The sequence below is a fragment of the Malaclemys terrapin genome, chromosome 24 (genome assembly GCF_027887155.1).
Source record: "Malaclemys terrapin pileata isolate rMalTer1 chromosome 24, rMalTer1.hap1, whole genome shotgun sequence".
Classification (NCBI taxonomy): domain Eukaryota; kingdom Metazoa; phylum Chordata; order Testudines; family Emydidae; genus Malaclemys; species Malaclemys terrapin.
Window position 1 is genome coordinate 5,149,026 of NC_071528.1, and position 14,046 is coordinate 5,163,071.

Below are 14,046 nucleotides of genomic sequence, written 5' to 3' on the forward strand. Positions count from 1 at the left end.
GCAGCACCTTCAGCTCTGCCTCTGCCGCCAGGATCTGCCTGCTGTTGCGGCTCTGGGGAGCGAGCTGGTTTGGGCTGCACAAACCAGGGCGAGAAAGATCAAAGGAAAACAGCCCATCTCGGAAGAACTTCATGAGCAAGCCAAGGAGTTGCTAAGCAGCCGAGCGAGGGCTCCGGTTTTGTCTCTGCAGGTGGGTAGCCGAGTAGTTATTTAATCAGTAGCAGCAGGTGCGGTTTAGCTCCAAAGCCGAACCCGGTCGGACGCTGCGGCTGGATTATGATTAGCACCACCCACCCCACTCGGCACGGCATCCATTGTAATGCTGCACCCAGGGAATAGACCCTAGGGCCCCTGGGCCTCGAAGCCAGTGCTGCAGGGCCCCATCAGTGCCTGGATGCTCTCTGGGCCTCGTTCCCCTCTCACCCATTGTCTGTTCTCTGGGGCAGGGCTTGTCTCTCTCCACATGTGTGTGCAGCACCTAGGAAAAAGTTCTTTTGGGTCCTAGATTCCTGCCTCAAGCCCATACCTGCTGGCTGAGCGAGAGCGTCGGTTTCAGATGGAGACGTCCAGTCCTGATTGAAGGGACCCAAGAGACGGAGAACCCACCGCTTCTTTTCCAAATTGACATCAGGCGCTAGGAAACTGCAATGAGAGTGTCACCCAGCAGGGGGCGCTGATTTCACTGACGGGCTTCTCAGCTGATCTCGGTCAATTGTTCTAAAGCGGAGTCAGTAGGTCCTACAGTAATGTGTAAATATCAACGATCAAGCGTAAGGTGACCCAGCTGGCCCCATTCTGATCCCCTTCGCACTGGTGTCATTTCAGAGTAACTTCTCAGAGTTGGAAGGGAGGGAGGGATAGCTCAGTGGTTTGAGCATTGGCCTGCTAAACCCAGGGTTGTGAGTTCAATCCTTGAGGGGGCCACTTGGGGATCTGGGACAAAATCAGTACTTGGTCCTGCTAGTGAAGGCAGGGGACTGGACTCAATGACCTTTCAAGGTCCCTTCCAGTTCTAGGAGATGGGATATCTCCATTAAATCTAAATCCACAGTGGCATCCAGCATCTGCTGGGCCAGAGATTGCAGCAGATCACCCCGGTAGCGAGAGAGGAGTTAGCTGCTTACGCTGCTGTGGGGTTGTGGCTTTTTCTCCTTATCTTTCCTGGCATTCGGCTCCCCGGCCCGTCGATAAGTGCTGACTCCATGCTCGTGGGCTAATATTGCCGGCTGGGGCCAGCACATCTCCTGGCAGGGCACCCCCATGTCACACGGCATTCTGCTCTGAAGAGCCAATGACATATCCCTACTTGGATCGCCACTTACTGCATTGAAAAATGGGAAATGATGGATGAGGCCTCACTGTGATTTGGGATTTGGCTCCCGGCACCAGCTGCTGGCGCTTTGCTCGGGGGACTTCTTGTCATGAGACAACTCAGATGTATTTTTAGCCTGGTAATTCATAGCTACCTGCAGGATCATTAATTCTCTTCTCCATCAGGCAATCCATCACTCACTGTATTGCTGGCAGAGAGATATGCTGCAGAAGCCGTACATAGTACTGGTGAATAATCATAGACTATCAGGGTTGGAAGGGACCTCAGGAGATCATCTAGTCCAACCCCCTGCTCAAAGCAGGACCAATCCCCAGACTGATTTTTGCCCCAGATCCCTAAATGGCCCCCTCAAGGATTGAACTCACAACCCTGGGTTTAGCAGGCCAATGCTCAAACCACTGAGGTATCCCCCCACAAAAAAGCCTATAGCCAAGCACTTCTGAACACTGGGAGATTTTGGACTCCAGACCTGGCTTCTGATTCAGACAGCGCAATGATTATTGTGAATGCTGTGGTAGCACCTGTGGGCCAGCCGAGTGCATGACCCATTGCGCTAGGCGTTGTAGAAGCATAGGGTACCTCCGCACTGCAAAAACACCCCATGGCAGCGAGTCTCAGAGCTCGGGTCTGCTGACTTGGGCTCTCAGGCTCATGGGGCCACAGACATGGCTAAAAATAGCCGTGGAGATGGTGGGTTTGAACCCCACCCTCCTCGCTGGGTTTCCGAGCCCGGGCTGCAGCCCGATGGGGAATAGCTGCATGGCTATTTTTAGCCTGAGCCCCGTGATTTTTTTTCTCTTTTTTCCCCTCCACGTTTAGCCAGTTGGATGCAGGAGAGCGAACGGCTGGGCTTGCAGCTAAGGCAAACTGGGGGCCTGATTCTGAACTCAGTTACTACAGCTTAAATCTGGAATAGTGCCATTGAAAGAAATGGGGTTACGCCAGATTTACACCCGAGTAACTGAGCTGAAAAGCTGGCCCAGGAAATCCTGGTTCACCTCAGTCCTGAGACCGAATTCCTGCTGGAGTTTGGGCCAGGTTTGCGAGAGGTGTTGCCATGACTTGGCTAAAAAGGGCGGTGGGGTTAGAACACGCTAGTGAGCAGCTTCTAACACATGTTTAACGTTCGAGGAGGTAAGACCTAGGGGGAGCGTGACCCACTGGCACATGCTACTCACAGCTTTGTCCACTGGAGTCTTCGGAGACGCTCGCGAACTCTTTCTGCAAACCCCGCCTTTTATCCAAGTCTCTACAGCCCCTTGGGCTCCCATTGTTCTCAGTGGTCTGGGGGAGGGGACATTTCGCTATTGTTCTCAGTGGGGGAGGGGAGGATTCCCCTTTGTTCCCAGTGGGAGCTGCTGGGAGCAGAGTTCTTTCAAAAAATCTGACCATCTTGCCCTGCCTCAGTTTCCCACGGGTAACATCAGAAAATTACCCCTTCCCCTGACTTGTCTCTCCTGCATATTGAAGGGTGGATTTCCACACGCTGTCAGCGTTGGCCTGGCTCTGCTCCCAGTGTAGTTTTCACTGACGCTAATCAAACCCCGAGCGCTTCTGAAAATGGCTTCCTTAGGCCATGTCCGCAGTACAGCACTGAGTCGAGCTCCCTTACGTCGGCGTACAGCCACAGCAGTAATTACATCGCTTGTGCGTGTCTACACTCTGCTCCTTGTGTCCTCACCAGGAGCGCTTGTGTCCACTGCACGGTCACTGTGGGGCATTGTGGGAAGGCGCCTGAAAGCCAGGAACTGTTGATATAAGAAATTCAGCATCTACACTGGCGCTGCATCAACCTAACTACATGGACCGTGACACTGCGCGGCTCCTGGGGGTGGAGTTATTCAGTTCCACAGTTAGGTCGACGTAAACTGCCTTGTGTCGGCCAAACTATAGCATAGAGCAGACCTCAGACTGGACGCTCTTTGGTGCAGGCTCTTGCTCTGTGTTTGTACAGCGCCTAGCACCCCGGGGCCCTGATCACGGTGGGGACCGCTAGTGCTGCTGGAGTTCCAATAACGACCAGGAGTGTCCGTGTGGGTGTGTGGCAATGGGAAGTGTCTATCCTGGAGCTCTAGGATGCTATTTTGGGGGAGTTATAGACTTCCTAGAACTGCCCAGCTTCCCGCTGATGCAACACCACTGAATTCAAGGGATCAGGCCCCTTGTGACCAAATCAGGAGAGGGCCGGGTCTCGGGCATCTCAGGTCTTGCTACCCCTCGCCAGCCTTCGAGCAGCTTGCAAAGCACCATGGGCCTCCTGCCTGTCCTGGAGTGAACCATTGTCCTCCTCTCTCTGCCCGGAAGGTCACTGCCACCCCCTAGCTCGGGCTGATGAATGAATTCCCTCCAGCACAGGCCCCGGGAGAGGAAGTCCTGCTGGGAGAGGTTGCGTGGGCTGGGTGAAAGGGCCCAGTTTTCTTGCTGTGAAATCTCTGCACCGATCCCTTGGGGTCCGACATGGCAGGCGTGGGTGTCGCCCAGAGAGTTGGCATGCATCAGGGATTAGCTAATGGGCACCTATTGTTCCCAGCGGAGGCTGAGCGAGGGCAGAACAAGCCCCGTCTTGAAGGGACTAACGTTAGCATCCATGCAAATCTCACTACGGCCCGGGCAGCTGCAAAGAGAAAACAGAGCAGGGCCGGGGGGGAAGACGCCAGCTGGTGTGTCAAGCATTCTCGGTCTCGCAGCCAAGGCTCTGCGGCCTGAATTATTATTAATTATGATTTGTATTAACTCAGGGCCCCCAGTCACAGTCCAGGACACACACAGATCCCACAAACACGCCCTGCCCCAAAGAGATCACCAGATAAACTCCTCTCTCTGAGCAGGTACAGTCTTTGCTCTGCACTTCCTCATGGTCACATGCCTTGTGCCTGCACCAGGGCACATGTGGTCGCCCGGTCAGTCCTTGGCCTGAGACGGCACCTGTTCTGTTGGCCAGGGATGATGTGGACATCACCTGGTCCCCTGGCCTGAGACCAGCAGCCATTTCCCAGTGGGGCCCACCAAACACTCTCCGGATGGGAATGGCTTTCAGTCAGCCTGGATTTGAACTGACAGCCGACATTCAAGGCCCTCTGTGGGTGTAACTCAGCACCGCTCTCATGCTCTGCTGACTCCAGGGTGGATCTGGCCCTGGGATATTAAAAGGCCCCTCAGCCACAACCATTCCCCTTCTTCTAGGGACTTTAGAGACTTTCATTCATAGAGGTTCAGACCAGAAGGATCCACTAGATTGTCTGCTCTGACGTCCTGTATAGCACAGGTGATTTGTGTTTGGCTAAAGTGTGAGTCCAGTGATTTGTGTTTGGCTAAAGTGTCTGCCAGAAAGGCCACCAGTCTGGGTGAGAAGAAACGGAGAATCTGCCCCCTCCCTCGGGAGTTTGTTCCAATGGCTAATCGCCTGCACTGTTTGAAATCTTGCCCTATTTCTAATGTGGATTGAACTTCTTTCTTTACTGAGACTGAGAACAAACAGGCCCGGCTCGGAGAATTCCATTTGATTGTCGATGGGGGTGGTCAATTTCTGGTGCTCTGGCAGGTCTGGGTAGGTAGGAATGATCTCAGATCATGTTTTCCACACCGCGTCCAGAGAGATTTCCTAGCTCCGGTGTATCAGCATGTGAGAGCCACAGTATCCATGCAAACAGGATCGGCAGCCAGGTACGTGTCTGGGAATTACACGGCGTTCACGACCATTGTAAAGTGACTTCCGGCAGCCCGCTCGGAGTCCTGGGCTTGAATCACAGCCCCCCACTTTAAGGAGGGGATCCCCCAGATTGCAGCCCCAGATCCCACTTCCCTAAACTTGGGGAAGAGGGCGAACGTGGATCTGGATGAAACGCAGCTCTGTTCTACAGGGCAACGGTTTCAAGGATCTAGTACGGTATGCTCTTGAATGACAGGCGGACCAAGGAGGGTTTCATGGACGGCATGAAAGCGCAGAGCTGGGGCTTTGTTCAAGGCTCTGGAGAGCTGGTTTCTTGCATGAGCCGCTTCATTTTACCCTGTGCTTGAGTTCCCCACCTCCCTGCTGGAGGAAGAGGGGGCCGAGAGGATAAAATCCATGAGGTATCGCAATGGAATCAGATACTGCCATAGAGCACTGGTTGCCTAGACAGGCTGTTTCCTCTCCTCGAAAACAGACAGTTCCCAGCTGTGCAGCTGTGTGGAGCGGTGTACGGGCAGTTTATAAAAATAAGTTTATTTAAAAAATTAAAAAAAACCCAAACAACTAGTTAAACTTCCAGGAGCTTTCACAGCACATGGACAATTCTTCACCCAATCCCTTGGCCCAGGGATTTTTTTAATTGTTTGTCAACAGCTCATGTTTCCTTAGCCCTCCCTTCCCACAGTGGAACTGCTGGTTCCCCATCACCCTGCAGCTTGGGCTGTCATCTACGTCAGCGCAAAGTGGATGTGAAACACGCAGAGATGCTCCAGAGGAAGGCGTAAGAATCCAATGCTCGGTAGACGTGGGATAGCCTGATCCCAGGGAGTCTCTTCCTAACACCAGGATCCTGCCCTATGCACTGAGGCCTGCGCTACACCTACAACGTGGGTGTGACATTATTGATATAACCTGGGACCATATAGATCAGTGTTGCGACCAAGGTCCTGTAGTGGCACCCAGATCTTGTATAAAGGGGATCAAATGGGGTGTCTAAGACAAGGTTATGGGTTATGATTATGCTGTCTATATGTGTGTATCAATTTTGTAGTTGAAGTTGTGGGTATTGGCTCTGTACTGTCTGTGTTTCAAACTTATGCTATGCTGCTGGGTGACATCCCAGACAAACTGATGTTAGCTCTGCCTAGCCTGCTTGATGGCCCATTAAGGACCATCAGCTATACAATGGACCCATTGAGAGAAGGCAGATACGCCTTGTAACTCAGCAAAGTATGCAGGGACGGGCCCATGTGACTCCAGGTTCCATTTTGCTGTAATTTTCCACAGTAAGAACAAAGAGGTGTTCTTACACCTGGAAAAGACTATATAAGGCTGATGCCTCATCTCCATCTTGTCTTCAATCCTGCTTCTTACCTCTGGAGGAACTTTGCTACAAGCTGAAGCTTTGAACAAAGGACTGAGGACCCATCCCAGCTGGGGATGTTCCAGAGACTTGATTTGAACCTGCAGTTTATTCTATCGCTGCTGCAAGCCTGAACCAAGAACTTTGCCATTACTGTATGGAATTGATTCCATTTAACCAATTCTAACTCTCATCTCTATCTTTTTCCTTTTATAAATAAACCTTTAGATTTTAGATTCTGAAGGATTGGCAACAGCGTGATTTGTGGGTAAGATCTGATTTGTATATTGACCTGGGTCTGGGGCTTGGTCCTTTGGGATCAGGAGAACCTTTTTCTGTTACTTGGGTATTGGTTTTCATAACCATCTGTCCCCATAACGAGTGGTACTGGTGGTTATACTGGGAAACTGGAGTGTCTAAGGAGATTGCTTGTGAGACTTGCGGTTAGCCAGTGGGGTGAGACCGAAGTCCCCTTTGTCTGGCTGGTTTGGTTTGCCTTAGAGGTGGAGAAACCCCAGCCTTGGGCTGTAACTGCCCTATTTTAGCAATTTGTCCTGAGTTGGCACTCTCAGTTGGGTTCTGCCAGAACCGCATTGTCACAGTGGGTCCCCCTAGCGACGTCGGTCGGGGCTGTGTAACGTAGCAGGGTCAACCTCACCCCGGCTGTAGACACAGCTAGTTCAACGGAAGGATTCTTCTGCCGTCCCAGCTATCGCCCCTTACAGGGGTGGATTTACGACAACGCCGGAAAAACCCCTTTCTCGCTGTCGTACGTGTCCACCCCACTGCGCTGCAGCCGTGCCGCCGTAGCAATTGTCGTGTAGACAGACACCGCAAGGCTGTGTGTTCGCTGCAGAACGAGGTGCCTGGAGAGAGCTAAAATCAGAGCGTGATGCAAAATCCTCATGGAAACAAGCCCGTGGGTTTTCTTTCCATGTAGCTAGTCAGGGTCAGTCCCGGGCCGGGGGTGTAATAGAGGTGACGTTGACTAGTTACATCAAGGTAAAAACAACCTGTGCTTTGTCTCCACTTAAGATTTTACATCTGGAGAGCTCTCTCCAAGTGAGGAACATACCGTAGTGAATCCAAATCCAAAATTGCACCGGTTTAACTAAGAGCTAGTCCACACGGTGAATGGAAGTGAAATAACAATGTGCACCCCCGTAGCTATTTTGGTTTGGGGAACGTTATTATTTCGGGGCAAGAGTTGCCTCTCTCTCAGTCTAACCTGCTAAGGCGATGACTTTACCGAGATTGAACCAGGACACCCAGAGTGAAATAAAAGAGGTCACACACAGGCTTACAGCGAAATCACCAAGAGGGGTGAATGACGACCCACAGAGTCAGTTCACTTAGATCTGCTGTGCTGACAAGCCCTTCACATGTGAGTTTAGTTAAATCAGTGCAGCTTTGTGTGTGGACGCTCTTATACCAGTTTCAACCCGGTTTATGTCGGCGCCGGTAAACGTACAAGCGCAAGCCAAATGGAAAGAAGCAGATTTAACCCAACGTAAGCTGTTTGCCCTGGTGGAAGGAAGGCCTGCTCTGTGCACTGGTATCGTTAATTTGCTTAGGAGGGAGAGTTCTTACCTGGACACATAACAATACACCAGTCCTGGCGTGGATGCCAGTATAACGGTGCTAATACCCAGGATCGCTATTCCCATATGGGAAAGGGCATAAGAGGTCAGACTAGATGATCACATTGATCCTTCTAGCCTTATAATCAATGAATGAATCTATAAAGCACATTTATACCAGTATAACTGTATCGTCATTAGGGTACTGGTCTAACTACACCAGTCGAAGATCACTCCTTAACTAAATAGTGATACGGATCTGAACTGTGCCGACTGGCTGCCCACCAGCTGTGCCCTCCTTATGTACTGGTGCAAACGACGGCAGAGCGGTACGGGCCAGGGACACTCAGGCCCACTTGTCTATAAGACACCAAGAATTCTCTCCTGCATGCAATCATCAGGGAAATGAATGCCAGAGGCTAAATGCAGCAGAGACGTGAAATTAACAACCCAACCCGTCCTGTATCAAACTGGGCAGCACGGCTTCCTACCGCGCTGCAAAATGTCTTCAGAGCCGGGAAGTGAAACAGGGACTTTCCAACCCAATGGCGCATTCGTGGGAAAAAACGAGTTAAAATTCAAACAACGGCAACAAGAAACCAACCAACCAAAGAACTCCCCAGACAAGAGCGTCTAAGGCCAAAAGAAGCAGAGGAGGAGAAGAGAAGAAAGGGGAAAAGGGGATGGTGAAGAGAGAAATGGAAAGCTAGGCAGAGATATAGGACCAGTGGAGGCTAATCTCTCAGAGCACGGCCCAGGTAATACAGAAAAGGCCAAAGACTCGTGTTTAGCGGGGGGGAGCTTTTCTCCCATTATACGAACTAGAGAAATCGCAAATTTCCATTCACCAAGGGCCTGATCCTTTGCGGCACTAAATGCATCCCCCATCCCGCCTGGCTCTGAACTCCTGTTGCTCCTGGGAGTTGGAGGAGCTCAGAGCTGTGCCAGGCCACAGCTCAAACAAAGTAAAGGGTTTGTCCAGGGATGGGCCCTGTCTAATACCTTACTGGTCCTCAAACCGACGATGCCAACGCAGATGCAAAGACCCTCACCCCACACAGTCGCTACACACATACACCCATAAGTGCACACACATGCCCAAGGGAGTTAGGCGCCTAGCCCCTGTTACGTTTTATTTGGGTGCCTAACTCCCTTGGGGTACATACACACCCACAGGGCAAGACCCAAGGTCAAACCACAGTCTTGCAAGCAAAAGATTAGCAAACAATGGCTGATGCAGCCGGCCACTAAAGCGAAGTGGAAATGCTGGTGTGACTAGTCCAGAAGGACCCTATCCTGCGACAGTGACAAGCGCAGAGTAATCACCTAGAAAGTTACAAGGAGATTTTCTGATTAACCTCAACAACCCCTGATTGTTCTCAGCCTCCTGCATCTGGAATTGAGCAGTTCTTCTCCTGGGACATACCGGGATGTCCCCGGTCCCCATAAGCTTGTTTAGTTTCAAATGAACACGTCCCAACAGAACCCCGGTCCCAACTCACCATCCACCAGGTCTTAGCCGTCATGCTGTAGCACAGTTGCCATTTCACAGAGCTCTCGGCAGCGTCGCCGGCCGTGGATGGGCTGGTGACCTCCATTGTGCGCCGGGGCAGATGGGACCAGAAGTGGGGCTTCTCCAAAGGGCACCGGGGGCTCCAGTGCCTTGGTCAGCTCCAATCAGCATCGTCCAATGCAAAAAATGTCCCCCCGCAAACAGAGCCCGAGCCCCAAAAACAGAACTAAAAAGTTGAAATGTCTGTAAAAGCCAGGGGGACGGAAGTCAGCTGATGTGGTGAACCTGATTAACTAATGAACCATGCCACTCAAATAATCAGATCATTAAATTTGATCTCTGTCTCCACCCAGTTCCATTCCCCCTCCCCCTGAAAATAATCCAAAGCAGAGAACTGCAGGCAGATTGGCTGGATATGCTAATCCAATTCCCTCCAGTCCGGTCTGGGTTTGTGGGTGTCCAAAGAGGCTGTCCTAACATTATGGTGCAGTGTTTGTGTGCTGAGGGGGTGTCCGGCGGGGTGGGGTGGAATCCATTGCAACATGCTCTCCACAACCAGGTTCTCATCCCTGCCGTTCACGCCCCCCGCCCTCTCATTTCTGAATGAAGAAGGGAGAGAAGCGTATTTGTGACTGACTGACAGAATACATGAATGGAGGGATACATGGGCTCCATTGTAGTGGTTTGTGGTTTCAAGGCTTTGCGGCTGCTTTTTTATTTTTTTCTTTGGAGACTCTTGTTTCCTTTCAGTGCTGTGGGTGTCTGGAACACACACACACACACACACACACACACACACACACACCCCTTAGGCATATATGTGAATATACAAAATTATACACACACAGAAGCATATATGATATATGTACATCTAGAAACAGACACACACACACACAGGTTTGCATGTACACACATACACACACTACATCTGGCAGCATGCTGCTCAGGTCGGCTCGACGGATACACTCTAGCTAACTGGGGGTAGCCCCCTGAGTATGAAATCAGGGGGTCCAGGAGAGATTGTACTCCAGGGCTCCCAGCTGCAAGTAGACATACCCACAGGGCACCCCCAGAAACCTGCATCAGATCTGTACTCCTATGGACATCCCTTCCCAATGTATACTGTGACAAAGTTCCTCCTCTATCTTGGTGGGTCCTGTGCTTATTAGCAGATTTTCTTGCCTCAGAGATTCACCATGTGGGTTGGGGAACAGCCCAGAGACCTTCCCCTCTGGGAGAACCCACAGTCCAGGTCAATTGGGAGGCTTGGGGGGAACCTGGGCCCGCCCTCTACTCCGGGTTCCAGCCCAGGGCCCTGTGGACTGCAGCTGTCTATAGTGCCTCCTGTAACAGCTGCATGACAGCTACAACTCCCTGGGCTACTTCCCCATGGCCTCCTCCAAACATCTTCCTTAGTCTCACCACAGGACCTTCCTCCTGGTGTCTGATAACACCTGTGCTCCTCAGTCCTCCAGCAGCACACCCTCTCACTCTCCGCTCCTTGCACCTCTTGCTCCCAGCGCCTCACACTCACACCACAAACTGAAGTGAGCGCCTTTTAAAACCCAGGTGCCCTGATTAGCCTGACTTAATTGATTCTAGCAGCTTCTTCTTAATTGGCTCCAGGTGTCCTAATTAGTCTGCCTGCCTTAACTGGTTCTAGCAGGTTCCTGATTACTCTAGTGCAGCCCCTGTTCTGGTCACTCAGGGAACAGAAAACTACTCATCCAGTGACCAGTATATTTGCCCTCTACCAGACTCCTGTACCCCACTGGTCTGGGTCGGTCACAATACGTATGTATGACTCTAACACACACACTCACAGACAGTCATAAAACACATGCAAAAAAGCAGAGAAACAACCCCGGCCACAAAGCACACTCCTATACACACGTAAATGCGTACACACATCAACACAAACACACATGCACAAGACGCAAGGAGAATGGACAGGCGTGTCCCCAAATCACACAGGTAAGAAAAACACAGCCGAACTGCCCGTCAGGCGTGCACCTCGATGCAAACACACACGGAGCGTATGCAGTCCAGGCCAAGCCAGACACACAGACATGAACCACGCCTCCAAATGCACAACGACCGGGTCGTTTATTTCACACCCAGAAAGCCAGCGAGGAAATGAGACCGAAATGAACATTGGGCCCAGCCAGCCTGTGGTCGCGCTAACTCCTTGAGATTTCTTTAGAAGATTTCTTCTTCTAAAGAAATCTCTGTCATTGCATCCACCCAGCGCTGTCTACCTGACCACAGGGCCCTGCGGCCTGGACAAGGCTGTCTGTTCCCTCTCCAGCCCGACCCCCCACACTCTCCGCTCAGATCCCAAGGGACTCCCTTCCTCCCGCTGCATCGCTGGGCCCTGGCAGCGAAGGTCCCACAGAGACAGCTGCCTTGTCAGAGAAGCTCCCTGGGAGTGTAGGAGCTCGGAGACCCTCCGTGGTGCATTCCTGCTGGGAGAGGGAGAGTCACAGCATTAAACCTGGCCCACAGAGACCTGGGAGTTCGCCTGCAGCCAGCGCTCCTACCCCATGCCCTGCTGGAACCAGAACGCAGGATCAGAACAAGCCCACTTGGGCTCTGATCTGGATCCAAACTTGGTCCTTCTCTGACCCCCCGCAGGGAACCTGCTGCTCACTGCCCTGTAACTGAGCGCCTGGATTCTGTTTGCTCAGCACATGTTGCATGTCTGCCTCTTTTCTGTTGTGGCTCAGGACTTTGGGGACAAAAGCTCCCCTCTTCCCAGTGCAGCCACGGATCACCCCTGCAGGGCACCTTCCATCTGAGAATCTCAAAGAACCGTGCAAAGGTGGCACCGTATTTTATGGACGTGGGGGCTCAGCACTGGCACAGGGAGGGCCCAGGACTTGTCCAAGGTTACCTGCTGAGTCAGCAGCAGGTTCAAGAGCTGAATCTCGAATTCCTGCCTCCTCTGGACCACTATCACCATTAGCCCAGGCTGCCTCCCTACCCAGGCAAAAGGCCTGTTCCCTGCCTGGGCTTCAGGTTATCCTCCTGGCAGGAGAAAGGACTGAGCTCTTTAAGTCATTAAAGGCGCCCCCAGGCAACATGTGACCTGCGAAGCCAGAGGACACCCGTCAATTGCAGACGTGACTTTCAGCCTGGGACCTGGCTTTGATCTTCCTTCTATTGCACCTTTGTTGTTTTCTTTTTCGGGTGGTCTCTGCTTACGTCGTTAGGGTTCTTGTCTGCATCTTCACCCGTTGGTGTTTGAACTCTAGTTCCTCAGGCCAGGCTGGGGCTGGAGGTTGGTTCCATCATCCATACATACCTCATTCACACATCTCAACTAAACTACCACAATTACAGCAGGGGTTGTAAAAATGAAGGTGTCACGGAGTATTGGGGGACTCAGGGCCCTGCACCCCCGGCTTCCTGCGATTCACCATGACTCTCAGCCAGCCAGTAAAGCAGAAGGTTTATTTGGATGACAGGAATACAGTCCAAGACAGGTCTTGCAGGCCCAGACAACAGGGCCCCCCTCAGTTAGGTCCAGCTTGGGGTCCCAGGGCATGCCAGCCCACCCCCCTTGGGGGGTCAGAGCCATCTCTGCCTCCCAGCCATCTCTCCAGCCTGCCTCCAGCACTCTGCTTTCAGCGACCCCTCCCACAGCCTTTGTCCAGTTTCCCGGGCCCCGGAGTCACCTGACCTCCAACCCCCTCCTGGGTTCTCATGTTACAAGCTCAGGTATGTTCCCTGGGGCCGACTCCCATCCTCCGATGCAGACCATCCTAGTCACATTCCCCTGTCAGCATTCCCACACCCCAGCAAGAACAGTCCCAGTTCGTCACATCTCTCCCCCCTTCGAGACCGAACTGAGCTGGGTCACTTTAGCCAGTGACCTGGGGAAGTTCGAACCTACCCCCGTTCCTATGGATGCCCCCGCATCCCCCCAGTTCCTTGGTGGGAATTACACCAGGCCCCTTCAGTTTCACGCCCCCCCTTAGGTCGGGGTGCTTGATGGCACTCGCAGTTCGCATGTGGGAAGGTTTATGCGGTCTGTGCCCTTTCCCCACCCCCATACCTCTGGGGTTCCAACTGGGCTGTGGTCTTCTCCCAGCGCTCCAGTCTGGAGGTCTGTGCTTTGGGCTCTCTTGGTTTAGAGCCGCCCTTTTAACCTTGGCCACCCTCTGGAAAGGATCCTTATTGCTGGGCAAGGGTCCTAAAGCTGTTTTCCCCTTGTCCCAGGCCTTCCTCCCCCTCTGACAGGGGTCACAGGATCCGCAGTACTGTCGGACAGTAACAAAGACCCCAGGCCAGTAAAAGCTCCGTAGCAGCCTCTGCTGGGTACGCCAGGTTCCCTGGTGCCCTGAGAGGGGAATGTCATGGGCCCGGCACAGCAGCTGGCGGCGATACTTCTGGGGTACCACCAGCTGCCTCCTGATCCCCCCTGACTCCATTTTCCCTGGGGGAGCCCATTCTCGGTACAGGAACCCCTTCTCCCACAGGAACCTTTTCCGGCCACCTCGTCCCATGGTCTGTACCACATCGAGGTCGGCCAGGTCCCTTATCTTCCGCAAGGAGGGATCTCTCTGCAACTCGGCCTGGAACTCA